This window comes from Muntiacus reevesi, chromosome X (assembly GCF_963930625.1).
Source record: "Muntiacus reevesi chromosome X, mMunRee1.1, whole genome shotgun sequence".
NCBI lineage: Eukaryota > Metazoa > Chordata > Mammalia > Artiodactyla > Cervidae > Muntiacus > Muntiacus reevesi.
In genome coordinates this window covers 82,012,745-82,023,254 of record NC_089271.1, presented here as the reverse complement: position 1 = coordinate 82,023,254, position 10,510 = coordinate 82,012,745, and the positions used below count along the sequence as shown (strand labels likewise).

The window sequence follows — 10,510 nt, the reverse complement described above, 5'->3', positions numbered from 1 at the left end:
TCAAATCCCCTTGAATGAAATTTTATTTCTATTACTCAAATAAGTTTCTTTTCAAGCAAAACAAGGAATTTCCTTTTAAAAATGGAAAATGTACCACAGCTTCCTTATCCATTCGTCTGCTGATTGGCAGATGCGAATGGGCATCTAGGTTGCTTCCACATCCTGGCTATTATAAACAGTGCTGCGATGAACATTGGGGTGCACGTGTCTCTTTCAGATCTGGTTTCCTCAGTGTATATGCCCAGAAGTGGGATTGCTGGGTCATATGGCAGTTCTATTTCCAGTTTTTTAAGAAATCTCCACACTGTTTTCCATAGTGGTTGTACTAGTTTGCATGGTACATATACACCATGGAATATTACTCAGCCATTAAAGAGAATTCATTTGAATCAGTTCTAATGAGATGGATGAAACTGGAGCCCATTATACAGAGTGAAGTAAGCCAGAAAGATAAAGAACACTATAGCATACTAACATATATATATGGAATTTAGAAAGATGGTAACAATAACCCTATATGCAAAACAGAAAAAGAGACACAGAAGTACAGAACAGACTTTTGAACTCTGTGGGAGAAGGTGAGGGTGGGATGTTTCAAAAGAACAGCATGTATATTATCTATGGTGAAACAGATCACCAGCCCAGGTGGGATGCACGAATCAAGTGCTCGGGCCTGGTGCACTGGGAAGACCCAGAGGAATCGGGTGGAGAGGGAGGTGGGAGGGGGGATAGGGATGGGGAATACGTGTAGCACTATGGCTGATTCATATCAATGTATGACAAAACCCACTAAAAAAAAATAAAATAAAAATTAAAAAAAATGGAAAATGATTCTTAGATGTTAAATTCCCTGCTTCATTCAGAGAGAGATTCAATATTTGTCATAAAACCTTCTCAAAATTTGTCATTTAAACCAGTTCTTTTGTAGGCATAGTGCTCAGTGATAATGAGGAGCAAGGTCCCTTCTTGGTCTAACCTAGCACTTAGGGAGTTCTCAATCTTCTGAATGTTTCCATTACTCTTTCAAAGTACTTACATTCATTTAACCTTTGAAAAACACTTCTACATTTCTACTATATGCAACATTTTATGATCACTGTTAGGAATATGACAAAAAGTAAGAGGGATTTTACCGGTGAGAAACTCATAGATCAGTGGAGGAGAAACAACTAAAATGGATTGAATGCCAGAATAGAAATAGAACTAAGTATCACTGGAACAAAAGAAAAAAATAGCAAAGATACTCGCATAGCATGTTTATGAATACATGTGATTCTCTTATTTAATGCACCTGTAATTGCATGTTTCTGGCACAGAAATTATTTGGAGTGTTTCTCGTCTTAACAGTTCTGTGAGTGTATGACTCAATAAATGTGTTTTGTAACTTGAGATGATTCTAATTCACTTCATAATTTTCAAGTTGAATTAATTCCTTGTTCTCCAATATTTTGTAACTACTAAAGATGAGTCTGATTCTATTTGGGTTTATTCAAAACATTTATTTTCTTTCCACTGATACTTCCCATGAAATGGTATAAAGATCCTGTTACACTAATACCAACCGAAAAACAGACACACAAAAAAGGCACTTTTATATCAAGTAGGAGTTTTTTTTTATAAGTAACAAGAAATTCAATACAAAATGACTTTAAAAAGTAAGTGGTTTATATGGGGCTCTTGTCAAACTCGGGTTCATGTGCCTGAAGTTCAATGAGGCTAAACAAACCAGAACGTTGGAGTTTGGAGTAGAGAAATTTTATTGACGAATCACGCACAAAGAATAGGTGACCTGTGCCCAAAAGAGAAGAACTCCCTGATAGGTTTCAAGGAAGACGTTATTATAGGCAAAATTTTGGGGAAGAGTTGCAGGGTTTGTAACCCTCTTCTGATTGGTTGGTGGTGAAGTAACAGGGTGGTGTTCCGGGAAGCTCAATCATCAGCCTTCTGGTTTTAATCAGTCTGGTGTCAACTTATTTGTGTCAGCCTAAAGTTACTATCCTCCATCTGGATGAGGGCTTTAGTTCTTTTAGAACTAAGATATGTGTCAAACTATTATTCAAATTTCCAAAGAAGAACTAGACCCAGGTCCTTTGATACACAATTGCTTCTTTCTGCATTCTCTTCCTTCCTTGTTTAGCAACTATTTGAATCTGCCCTCTGGAACTCAGGTAAGGTCTCCAAGACTGAAACATTTTTTTTTCTACAAACAAGAAATGGTGTGGCAGAGGGAGGGTGGGGGAGGGAACATGGAAAGGCTTTTGTGCCTAGGAGGACCCCACAGGGCCCTGATTGATTTCAGGGTTAGAGAGGGTGGGCTGCAAGGTTGGTTAGATCTAGAGGTTTATGATGCTGAAGCTTCCCAGGTGGCACTAGTGGCAAAGAACCCACCTGCCAATGTAGGATACATAAGAGATCCAGGTCTGATCCCTGAGTCAATCCCTGGGAAGATTCCCTGGAGGAGGAAATGGCAACCCACTCCAGTATTTTTGTCTGAAGTATCCCATGGAATGAGGAGCCTGGCATGCTACAGTCCATAGTCGCAAAGAGTGAAGCACAACTGAGTAACTAATATTGCATTGAATGATGCTGAGGCAAGAAGTAGATGGGGTTCCCAAGAGAAAGCAACTGTAGTTCATTCTGTATAGAGAGAAAGCCCCAAAATATCAATAGCAGGACAATTGAGAGGGAAGACTGGGTCCTGCCCAGATAAAAAATAAGATACCATATATTTTTCATTCAAGAAGTTAAGAAAACCTTCCTGATAGAAAGCTCCTTGGAGACCAAAAAGGGAGGAGGTACCACCTCATTGTGGGCTTCCCAGGTGGTGCAGTGGTTAAGAACTCTCCTGCCAATACAGGGACATAAAAGCTGTGGATTCAATCCCTGGGTCAAAAATAATCCCCTGGAGAAGGAATGGCTATCCACTCCAGTAACATTGCCTGGAAAATTCTGTGACAGAGAGGCCTGGCAGGATACAGCCTATGGGGTTGCAAAGAGTCAGATAGGACTGAGCAACTTTACACACACATACCACCTTATAGTAAGTGATGTCAGCCTACCCATAAGCTTCCTCTCTGGAATGCATCTTGGTAAAAAGATGCTTCTGCACACATGGGAGGACCCTGAGGTATACTAAACATGGACTCAGAACCAGTCAAATCAAAATGATTGACTAAAGGAAATCTGGAACAGGTGCCCCATGTAAGTGATTTAAATTACCATGAGGGTGCGGATTTCTCTCTCTCTCTCTCTCTCTGAGTCTGTTTGTGTGACTGTCCACAAGTAATATACTATTTTTCTCCTAATGAAGACTTTACTTGTTTCTTTATTTTTGTCTTTGTGGGAATTCTTTTCTGGAAAGCCAAAGAGCCAGGGCCTTTGTCACTGACCACTGGTCTCGTGGCTAGGATTTGGTGTTCTCATCACCATTTCCCAACCTCAGTCTCTGCTTGGGAACCCAAGTCATACTTCAAGCCATTGCAGTTCAAGGCCACCTGAGATCAATGCCTGAAGATTGTAGTTATGTTTTTCTAAAATTATCTTGGCTCTTCGCTTCTCACATGTTGGCTTTATTTTGGGGCTGATTACTCTCATAACTGAATGGCTGACAGCAGTTCCCAGATTTACATACTTTCTTATTCTCATTAAGGAGAAAGAAAGGAGCATGCTTATTTAAAATATTTAACAAAAGTCATAGACTTCCCACTGATGAAACTTTCTCTGCCACGTGCCAACACTGATCAAATATAGCAAAGTAATTGACAAAATAAAAATCATATTCCATTGCTGGGAGTAGGTGTAGTGTTAGACCTACCTAAATAAAAAAAGTTCTGATAGCTAACAAGCACATGAAAAGATGCTCAACATCACTTATTATTAGCGAAATGCAAATGAAAACTACAATGAGATACCACCTCACACCAGTCAGAATGACCATCATAAAAGAAAAAAAAAAAAAAAACAAACTACAAAGAATAGATGCTAGAGAGGGTGTGGGAAAAAGGGGGCCCTCTTACGTTGTTGGTGGGAATGTAAATTCATACAGTCACTATGGAAGAGGTATGGAGATTCCTTAAAAAACTGGGAATAAAACCACCAGCAATGACCTAGCAATCCCACTAATAGGCATATACCTTGAGGAAACCAAACATGAAAAAGACACATGTAACCAAGTGTTCATTGCAGCACTATTTACAATAGATAAAACATGGAAGCAACCTAGATGAACATCAACAGATGAATGGATAAAGAAGTTGTGGTACATATATGCAATGGAATACTTCTTAGCCATAAAAAGAACACATTTGAGTCAGTTCTAATGATGTGAATGAACCTAGATCCTATGATAGAGTGAAGTAAGTCATGAAAAGAAAAATAAATAAGGTATACTAACACATATATATGGAATCTAGAAAGATTAATTTATTAGCAGGGCAGCAATGGAGAAACAGACATAGAGAACAGACTTATGGACACGGCGGGGAGAGGAGGAAGGAGAGGGTGAGAGGTATGGAGGAAGTAACATGGAAACTTACAATACCATATGTAAAATAGATAGCCAATGGAAATTTTCTGTATGAGTCAGGGAACTCAAACAGAGGCTCTGTAACAACCTAGAGGGGTGGGATGGGGAGGGAGATGGGAGGGAGGTTCAAGAGGGAGGGGACATATGTATATCTATGGCTGATTCATGTCGATTCTTGACAGAAAGCAAGAAAAATCTGTAAAGAATTATCCTTCAAAAAAGGGGAAAAAAGCTGTAACAAAATGAAAGGGGATAAAATAATGTTAAAGTGGTAATCAATCTGCTTAATACAAAGTGACATAGTATCTGATACATACTATAATAGTATTAGTCACTCAGTCGTGTCTGCCTCTTTGCAACCCCATGGACTGTAGCTCACCAGGCTCCTCCAACCATGGGATTCTCCAGGCAATAATACTTGAATGGGTTGTTGTTTCCTTCTCCAGGGGATCTTCCCGACCCAGGGATTGAACTCAAATCTCCTGTATTGGCTGGTGAATTCTTTACCATTAAGCCACCAGGGAAGTATACATATTATAATAACTACCCAACAAGTTTGTTTTACTTTATTTAATTTCCTTTACATATCTAATTCTTTCAAAACTAAGGAGAAAAAAAAATCATTCATGGGTTTTCAAAGGGAATAAAAGCCTTTATAATTATAAAGGCAATCCTGCAAACTATGCATTGAAATTTCTGTGACTTGATTTATAAACCTACTGTTCTCCTTGTGTTTTGATTCCAATGTTTATCAAGTCCAGGAGAAAAAGATTCTAAAATAGGGGGAAAAGGGAGGGTGGCATGGAATTTCCCAAATGAAACATATCTTTAATCTCTGCTTTCCACCAGTTTAGAAAGTCTTTTTCTGAGTAGGCTTTTTTTTTTTTTTTTCAATTTCCTTTTCAATCTGTGCCCTTATCCAATACTTTTTCTTCTCACTACATCAAATTGAGGTTTGGCATCTTGAAGGTCTTGTGTTAAATATTTTATAATATTGAATCATGGTCAATAGAGTCAAGTGAACTCTCTCACATACCATACAAATTCCTGGCAACTCCATGTTATATGTGAGAATGTTTATAATACTGTATCACTACTAAACATCCATTTCCCTGGAGTTTCCTGCTGATTTATGCTGAAATCATTAAGAAAAGAATAGTCATTAGTTATCTTGTACTTTTATTTTCTTCATACAATTGCTTAAATGTGTCATTTATGATTTGCTTAAGGGTAAAATCAAAGGAAGTATTTTTTTTTTTTCTGCTTTTCCTGACAATCCAAGTCTGAAAACAAGTTTATGCAAATATAGTATTTATAACAAATTATTTTAGGCAAGCACCTTCTGAAGGAGGTGCAATGAATTTCAGCCTTTAAGAATTTTGAGCTATTAGGAAGTCTGGCATTGCACTAATAAAATACAAGCATTTATAGTCAAATCTTATTTCTGATGCTGCTAAATGGGAACTTACAGCTTAACATAATAGGCAATTTAGCATATAAATGTGTCCCATAAAAGCAAGATGTTGGCAGTTCAAAACAATAAATGTTACCCTTCGGGCAGACTGTTACTGAGGTGTTAAAGGCCCCTGAAATTTTAATGAACTTGTTTATACTAAGAATTTCCTACACTAAGTATCTTGCCTGAATTTACCCACTCCCAAGTTCATGCCAGACTACAGAAGGAGACTTTCAAAAAGTTAGACCTGAAGGAACTGACCTTTTAATTGAATTCTTTTGGCAAAAGTTTTATTTCAATCTTTCCCCTTAACTTTTATGTTTGCATCTGTCATCTATTCTGGTAACTCTCTAAGTACATTCTAATGGCAATCTATTTCCCAGGACCAAGCGGAGGCATGAAATGTCTCTTAACTTGGAGAGCCATTTTCAATGCAAGTACATCACAACTTTTTTTAAAATAATCTAAATAATTCAAGGGTGGCTTTATTTCTTTCCCATTTTTCTAAGCAAATACAGATCATATCAGTTGCTCTTTCTAACCTTCAGTAGAGAGAAAAAACAAAACAAAACAAAACTGTCTTCACAGTGGAATTCATTTAAAAGGGAACCCAGTTTAAAATGATTGAATCAGGTCTCCAGAGGAGATTCTTCCACGTGGATAGAAACTCTTAAAACCTCCATAATATCAAGTAAAAAAAAGTCCAGACTCTTTGAAGCCATTCAAACTGTTGACCAATCATTTTCTGTCAAACTTTTGTCTTGTTTTTCTAAGCATTCACCAACCTTATTAGTTCTCTTACCAGTCTTACTGATCTTTTTCTGTATCTTTAGCTGACTCCTCTTCCATGGTTCCCCACATCTTAGATATTCTCCCAATATACCTTAGTCCCTGTTTACTTGTTTTTTTCTTTCTTTGTTTAGGTTTATTCTATTACCCCCAGAGAGTTTCAGTTATACCTATGAAATTGACCTCACAATGATTCCACTGCTTCTCAGTATTTGAAAGTGAAAGTCGCTCATTTGTGTCCAACTTGTTGTGACCCCATGAACTATACAGTCCATGGAATTCTCCAGGCAAGAATACTGGAGTGGATAACCTATTCTTTCACCAGCAGATCTTCCCGACATAGGAATCGAACTGGGATCCCCTGCATTGCAGGTAGATTCCTTACAAGTTGAGCTACTAGGGAAGTCCTCTCAACACTTAGATAGATTATTAATACACTTAACAAATCCAGAACTTAACATATCATCTTTAAAAAAATAGTGTTATAAGAAAACCACAGGCTTCCAATGGTATCATGTGTGCTAAAGCCCACGATACCAAAACTAGATTTAATACTTGATCTAATTGCAGATTAAATACAATCTTAATGGGCCAGTCTGGAATTTTCTGTCATGCACCAGTAAGGTCATTTGTCTTGTGCCTCTCCACCCCGCAGAGGAAGAAAAAGAATTCTGCATGGTAAATCCCTTGCATTCCTTTCCCTCACTAAAAGATGTCTCAGCAAAAAAAATACACTTTTAAAAAATTTTGTTAATAGCTTTTCCTTCTGCCTATAAAAATTTCCCATTTTGTTCTCAGAACTGTTTTCCATTTCCTAGAAGACAAGCTGCCCAGTGCATGAATTTTTGACTAAAACCAATTAGATCTTCAAATTTACTTAACTGAATTTTGTGGGGCTTTTTTTAAACACTAGTAAATAATGATAAATTTTCAGGTATTGTTCCAAGCATTTTACATTAAATAAGGCATTATTCTGAGAACAACCTTTTGAAGTAGGTAATATTTTTACCGTCATTCCCATTTCATAGATAAGGAAACTGAGGCACAGAATGTTTCAATGACTGCCAATGGTCATACAGCTGTTAAACAGTAGAGCCAGGATTTGAACAGGAAAATCTAGTACTAGGGTCTTTGTTCTTAACTACTTTGTTTTGCTGCAAGTTTTCAGTTAAAATCAATAATATATTCTATTGACTTTACCTGTATTCCTCTTACGTTAACCTTTATAACCTTTTTTTTTTTTTACCTTTTCTTGTTAATCCCCCTCCTCTTCCCACATCAGATCAGTTGCTGAATTAACAAGTCTTGTATTTCTACCATTTCAGGTTTGTTTTTACTTTTTCTAAGCAAGTAGATTCAATTTGCTTTCCTGACTCCAGAATCTTTCTGTACTAACTCAGGAGTGGGGAGATTAATTTTACTATAGCATAGCTCTAATGGAGTTTCTAACAAGTTTCTTTCTACTTACAGAGAAACAAAAACAAAACAGACTCTTCATACTGAAATCCATGGTTCTCCATAATATATGGCTCCAACATACTTTTCTAAGCTTATTTATTATATTTCTAATACATGAGATCGATTCCTCAGTCATTTTGAACTGCTTGTTCCTGTCTTTTGTAATCTCCTCATCTAATTCTATCCCTAATTTCATAGTTATTCATTTTATAGTCTTTATGTACTACAAATATAAACTGTCTGTTAGTCTCTGCCTTTCCTAGTTACAACTCGGCAGATAGCACTATTCATCTCCAATATATAGGCTCAACCCTTTCCATTTTAGGGGTCAGAACCAAACAACCCTACTGATATATTAAAAATGTTATTTTGTAGTTAAAAATATAAGCAGGCAATAAATAGCTAGTAAAAGAAATATAAATGCCATTAATAGATTTTCAATATTGTTTTAAACTTTAAAAATCAATATTAAAATGATAACCAACATTATATGAGATTGTCAGCTTCAAAACTTGTGATGAGAATTGTTTATTTTTTTTACTATACCACTAAAAATTTTATTCAGAAATCCATCTTTATTGATTTTGTTGCTGTTGTTTAAAAAATTACCATTATGAACCAGTTTGTTCAATCAACTACACTTTATAGCAGACATAGAGTAAAAATGGTATGACTTAGAATTGCCCACATCTTTCATGGTCTCTCCACCACCTTCTGTAGGCACTCTAGTCGCCACACATAGACCTTGACCTCCATCTATGTTTCTTGTGATGGTGTCACCACAATTCTCTAGAAATGCGCTTCAAATGCATGAAGTTGCAAAAGCCTTCTCCTGCACTACACACTCCCTTTTCATAGTGGTGGTAGCAGGTTTCTCTGTCCCAGAGGAGAGCTCAGCCTGCATGCACTGTATGTTAAACCAACAGTTATTCAAGTCAATCGCAGCATTTTTTGTATCTTCTTCTGGATGAAACTTGACATACACATTTACATTTGGTGATCTCCAAGTTTATCACAGATGTTCTTCTCTTCAACTTAGTTCTGCATTTCTGTTTCTGTAAAAACCTCCTCAAAAAATTCATCATAATGTACTTACCTTTTGACGTCACTCATAGCACAATACAAACTGTCACCAGGCAATGAAGAGCTTTGAAGGTTATGGTACATATTCAAGCAGAGAGTGGTCTGGTAAATTTATTGCATGACCGAGTTCATCTCTTTTCATGAGGATGTACTCTAATTTTGAAATAAAATGAACAGTTTACTTTGTCTTTCTTAGTGCCAAAGATGGAGACCAAGTAGTCTTCCATTTCGAACAGTGCACAGCTGAACTTCTATGAAGGAAATTTAAATTGGGATTACCTCTGGGGAAAGCAATTGATCAATGTAAAACAATAGCCTATAATAGAAAACAAATTAAAAAATTAAATATTCATTATAATAATAATCACTAAGTTAAATATTGAATATCTACTCTATTGAATTATTCATATTTATATGCACTGTGATTAGAGGGGTATTTAAGGGATACTGCCAATTGTAAAGGAAAGGTTGCAGAATGATGAGCACTATATTTGTATCAACATATACAGATAAAATACCTAGTACTCTGTATTACTATGATAACATTTTGTTGTTCAGTCACCCACTCATGTCTGACTCTTTGCAACCCCATGGATTGCAGCATGCCAGACCTCCCTGTCCCTCGTCATCTCCCGAAGTTTGCCCAAGTTCCTGTCCATTACATCAGTGATGCCATCAACGATCTCATCCTCTGATGCCCCCATGATTACATTTATTGCCAAATAAATATACCAAAACCTCTTGAAATATTAAAATTTTATGTTTTAAAATGCTTATGTCCTTTCTTGTGGTTTATCTTATTCTAGAAAAGTGTTTTGGGTAGATAATCAGAAAAAACAAAAAAATGAATATAAATTTATATGTGAATTATAATGTAATTATAATTCTGAGGTCCAATATTAGTGTAATATTAAATAAATTTTGGTACACCAATAATGTGCTTTGAAAACCATACCTAAATATTTATGACATAATATAAATAAAGTTATAGTTTATATCTCCAATGTCAAACACAGAGCCTGATACTAACAAATCAATGTTTAAGGAATACATGTGTGTATACTGAGAGGGTAACAGGCAGGAAGGCCAGGGGTCTCCAAATGGAGGAAAGAGGCTGTAAGTGCCAGACATTTTTATCTCTCTTAACCGGCAGGAAAGAACAAACCAGCGATCTGGTTTTCCTTCTCTATACAAATTTA

The 10,510-nt window shown here is 36.5% G+C and overlaps 1 pseudogene; it reads right to left on the bottom strand.

Moving 5' to 3' along the window:
• Positions 1-9,004: 9,004 nt before the first annotated feature.
• LOC136154553 (splicing factor U2AF 35 kDa subunit-like) lies at positions 9,005-9,538 on the bottom strand (annotated as a pseudogene).
• Between the last annotated feature and the right edge of the window lie 972 nt (positions 9,539-10,510).